General features: G+C 31.9%; 1 pseudogene; it reads right to left on the bottom strand.

Moving 5' to 3' along the window:
- Window positions 1-1,096: 1,096 nt before the first annotated feature.
- Window positions 1,097-1,587, bottom strand: LOC127121246 (protein CONTINUOUS VASCULAR RING 1-like; annotated as a pseudogene).
- Window positions 1,588-5,443: the final 3,856 nt, after the last annotated feature.

The raw sequence follows: 5,443 nt of genomic DNA, 5'->3' as shown, positions 1-5,443 counted from the left end.
GTTATAAAATCTAAATTGCTAACTCGATCAAAATCATGAAATAATAATATTTCAAACAAATTTCAATCTCTTGACAAAATAATAAATATAAGGATAAATAAATTCCGATATTTTAAAAATAACAACTAATAATTTAGAGTTTTTAGTTTAACCAAAAAAATTCTCAACTTCCTTTTTTATGAGAAACAAAAAATTTCTTGCTAAAATAGCAAATAGAGCGTTACTAGTTCTTCAGAAATTATATAATGTTATTTTGCCATCCTTCATGGATACTATGTTTTATAAGTTCCTCAGGAATTATATAAATGATTTGTCAAAAATAATGATCTAAAAATTATAATCATCCTTCTGGGATGTGTTAAAATTATTTGTGTCATTCTTTTGAAATGACAATCTTTTGACAACTTTTTAAAATTACAAAAAGTCATCAATAATAATATACTTTTCTAATGTTAAATAAATTATATCACATACTCAACTATATTTTCTTATTTCCATAATTCGAAATAAATGATGGTTCAGGATTAATTCGAAATAAAAGCAAAAGAATCATACTTGAGAGTTTCGTGTTGATAATGTGTTATACAACTAAATAAAATAATATAGAGATCAAAGAGAGGAAGAGAAGAGAGAAAGTAATATTATATTATCATTTTCAAAAATATATTTTACATTGCAATGTGAATCTTATTTATAGGACTTTAGCAAATGGAAAATCACAACTATTAATAGAAAATAGGAAGATGAAAAGAAGAATAAGGATGAACATCCACTTTTATCATTAGACAAAAAAAAAAAATTTAATGATGTGGTATTTATGAATAGAATAGTTTATTATTTATTTATTTATTTTAAATTGACTTTATTTATAACTAAAATGATGGCTACTTCTTCAAAGAAACACAACACATTACTTGAATTCACACTTTTCTGCTCAAGAAGCTACTCTCAATTATGATAGAACTACCCAAACTATATTTTCCAACAAATATTAAATTCTATGCATGTATTTGTAACCCATTGATTGCGCTTCTTTTCTGATATCTCCATATGAAATAAGTTGTTAAACAGCGAACAACTATTGTTCTTTTTACTTTCATCTTCTACCATGTCGGCTTATTTCCACCAGAACATGTAAAGTCAAGCGTTGATAGGATCTTTGGCATTGACAAGCCTCAAGAAACAACAATTTCAATTCCTTCTCGGACTGATATGTTTGTCCTAATGACATAGACACAACATAACTCCTCATCTCCAGAATAAGTCTGAAGGACAACAGAGGAGGTGATGAATCCCAAATCCCAATGCATATTCACCCACACGTGAATGTCAAATGAGGCATTCGCTTGATAAACCACTCCCCATGTCCCAGGATAGAAGCACCCAACCATGATGACATGAAAACCCCAATCAAGAAGATGAAGGTTATGGAAGTTATGAATCCAAGACCAAAGATATTGATACCAAGTTGAGCATTGATCGGAGAGAAAAACTCATCCACGAAATGAATGAACCACCAGGTAAACACCAGGTAAAGGAGAAGGTGATTGCAATTGGAAAAAGAATGACACATCCGGTCATGAACTTTTTTGATGGGTTGAAAGTGCTCATGAAGTTAGAAGAATGGATTTCATATTAGTGAATTTCATATCGGTTTCTGTCAAATTTAAATGATTGTTTATAATACTCATTCACACGACTTTTTTACTGCCTTGTCCCATATTTGAAATTTTATTTCCAATCTATCTCATTCTGAAAAAAAAATCTCGAATGCCCTATTTTTAGAATATACTTGCCCAATGAATAGACGAGTTCATGAAGACATTTTTTGGGAAGAAAGGACCCGGCCAATAGATGGCCGAGTGGATGAAGGACCTTTTTTTTAAAATTTAATTTAAATACATTTTTTTTATTAATATTAAATAGTTTTATAATAATTGTAATATTTAAATAATATAAATTATAGTTTTTTAATAATTTTTTTATAAATTAAATTTTGTTTTTATAATAAATTTATAATTATATTAATTAAGCATATAAATTATCGTAAGAAATAATATATATTTTATTGAATTACATGAAAAAAAAATTATATTTTATTTATTATAGTGACCGCATGTTCTTGTGCCTATTTTTTGCGTTTTCTCTTGCCTAACTCTTTAGCTCTTTGTCTTGGGGGAGATGGAGATGAGTTAGAAGACAGATCTTGATGTTGATGTGTTGTATTGGGACGCATATCCATATCGGCAAAATCTTGAATGGAAAAACTAGGGATATCCAATAGGTGCTCATCCGTGAGATCAAAGTCGGGTAGTGAATGTGTTGGTTGTGTGAAGGTGTTGGGTTAGGTGTGTTGAATTGGAGGATAATAGACATCATCAAGGTTGAATGTAGAAGTGGGTTGAGAGAATGTAATGTTAAATGTTTGGGGTTGAGATTGGGGGTTTGAGTTATCAAAGTTTGATTGAGGAATTGGAGTGTATTGTATGAGTGGGCGTAGGCTGGTTTGTTGTTCATATTAATAGTAGTTTGTTTTAGGGAATGGAGTGTGGGGATTTTGGTGTTGGGATGAGGTGGCATAAAAGGTGTGTTGTTGTGTGGTCTGGGTGTGATGGTATGTTTGTTAGGCGGATGAAGATGGTTAGGCCCCAAATTGGGATGTGTACGTGGGGGGAATGTCATGATGTAAAAGCGAGGTAGTTTGTTGGGTTGAAGAAGAGACACATTGACAATGATCATTCAAAAATTGTGTCAGAGTGTCATACCCCAATTTTGTCCGGGTAAGGAAAAATCTTTCACCAGCATCCACTACCAGATGTCATAAGGTATGAACTCAATCTTAAGGTGTAAGTTCTATCTTAGGGTTTCTCAGCCCTTAGTGACATCAAGTCTTCAGTGACATTTTCATCTGTTGAGATCCTTAAAAAGACATATGTTGCATTTGTCTCTTATTGCAATTAACTGAAGAATGGGATGGCAGGTACATTTTGGGACTTTTTGGTTAACAAGACCCATTTTGGTTTATCCATGAGATCTCTTGGTTTTAAGAAGCTCATTCACATAAACATGTCCATAATTAATATTGCAAAGCATGGTTCAAATCTTTTTACATCACTGATCCAAAGTCCATTTGATTACTAGTAAGTATTAAGAGACATGATTATTTTTATGATCACTTGTTATTAAGCTCATTTTCACATCTCAAATATATGTGCCAAATTTCTAAACCATTCATAAATCCTTAAACTAAATTTGCATTTTTTTAAGTATGCGTGTGTTGGTTTAGATCAAGTCACCATATATATATATATATATATATATATATATATATATATATATATATATATATATATATATATATATATATATATATATATATATATATATATATATATATATATATATATATATATATATATTTATATATATATATATATATATATAATATATATATATATATATATATATATATATATATATATATATATATATATATATATATATATATATATATATATATATATATATATATATATATATATATATATATATATATATATATATATATATATATATATATATATATATATGTGTGTGTGTGTGTGTGTGTGTGTGTGTGTGTGTGTGTGTTGGTTTTGTGATTAAGGTTGAAATTGCAATATTTGTGGCATGTTTTATTTTAGACCTTTTGTCACATTTTATTTTGGTTAACAGTAATGTGCTAAAGGTGACCAAGTTGAAAGTCCAATTTAATTGCATTATGGCCCAATCCATTTTTAGATTGAGATAAAGTTTAAACACTTTAATTGATTAACACAAGTAAAATAATTAAGACAAAGTTTAAATGTTTAAAAAAAAAAGAGATTAAATTGCATAATTGAATTTTAAGTCCAAAATGTTACAAATAATTCTAAAGTTACATAATTATCCAAAAGAGGTATTAAGTTTAAGCTGCACATGCGCTACAAATAGTCCAAAAGTACACTTATACATTATCCAAAAAGTTCTATGTAACATCAAGATAAAATAAAGTTAAATTGAAATTAGCAGCTGTAAATACAGCAGTTTAAAAAGGTATCCTCAAGCCATTGCCAAAAAATCAGTAGTTTGAAGATGAAGCGCCCCAATTCCAACCTCCAAAACAGGCGCAGACTTCCTTTCAATTCAAAGTAACTTCACTTTTGTAAACCTGCAAAACCAACTCAGAGATTAAAAGGGCTTATCAAATAAGCACTTAAAAAAAACAATTGAAAAATAAATCGATGATTTGAATAGATTAGAGCTTTGCCCAGAAGATCATAATGAACATCTAATCCAAACCACAAAGTAACAATCCCATAAAATTTGGAAAAGGTAACCTAACAAGTTATCTCAAAACCTAAAGGTTCATCATATATATCCAAAACAGATTAACAGTAACACATGGTTTTTTTGAATCAAAAGGAAGCAAGCAAAAAATAATTTTTGCTAAACATCAAACACATCACAGACGAAAATCAACCAAGCCAGGAGCCACAACCATATTCCTCCAGTTAACATTCACACACTAAAAGAACAACAACAACATCCTAAGGCAAAGAAATAGAGGGAGATGAAGAGCATTAAAAAGAAGAAAGAGACTTATCTGAAGCACGGTGGAAGAACTTATCATCGTCGGCGATGCAAACCAAGTAGCCTCTTCTTTCCTTTCCTCGCTTGAAATCCATATGCCTTTTGTTCATCACTGTAAATTAAACAAAATCCCTTTATTAATTTCTCAAAATCATAAATGGTTGTTGGTTTTAAGTTAAAATTAGGGTTAGGGTTTTAAAAGAGGAAACTTTCTTACTACGCCGTGTCGAACCCATTATTAGTTGCCACGCTTGTTTGACGTTGAGAAACCAACGGAGATTTGAATCTCCATTTTGAGGGGGCGCCGATCCGGCCATTTGAGAGAGAGTTTTGAAGAAAGGAGGTCGGATTTGAAATCTCTGGACAAAAAGAAGTGGGGTATGTGTTCAGACTTTTAGGTTTTAGGATGGGGGTCGCCGGAGAAGAAGGCGGCGCCGCCGCGGTTGGCCTGTCGCCACTGTCTTTTCCGACAGGTTTGGCCGGGGTGATGACGGAGATAGAGTTCAGTTGCAGAGCATTTTGAGGTTTTAGAATTGAAGAGAGAGAAGGACAATGAACAAATGATGCTCTCTCTCTCTCTCAATGTTTGTTTTTATATGATGATGAGGGGTGACGCGTGGAGGCCAAGTGGCCTCTCCAGAAGGCGCCACGCATGGTTGACCACTGAGTCAACCAGGGGATCCCGTGTGGATTCCCCCACCATATAATGATGCACCCTCTCAACCCATCCATTTAATTTGTTGACTGGGTCAAGTCCCCAGATCTAAGGGTCCAAGACACCCCACGAGGTAAACACAGTTGACCAGGCCTTACTGGTTTCGTTTTGGGCCAA

Source organism: Lathyrus oleraceus, chromosome 2, assembly GCF_024323335.1.
Source record: "Lathyrus oleraceus cultivar Zhongwan6 chromosome 2, CAAS_Psat_ZW6_1.0, whole genome shotgun sequence".
Lineage (NCBI taxonomy): Eukaryota > Viridiplantae > Streptophyta > Magnoliopsida > Fabales > Fabaceae > Lathyrus > Lathyrus oleraceus.
The sequence above is the reverse complement of the archived record's forward strand: the minus strand, read 5'-3'. Positions and strand labels throughout refer to the sequence as shown.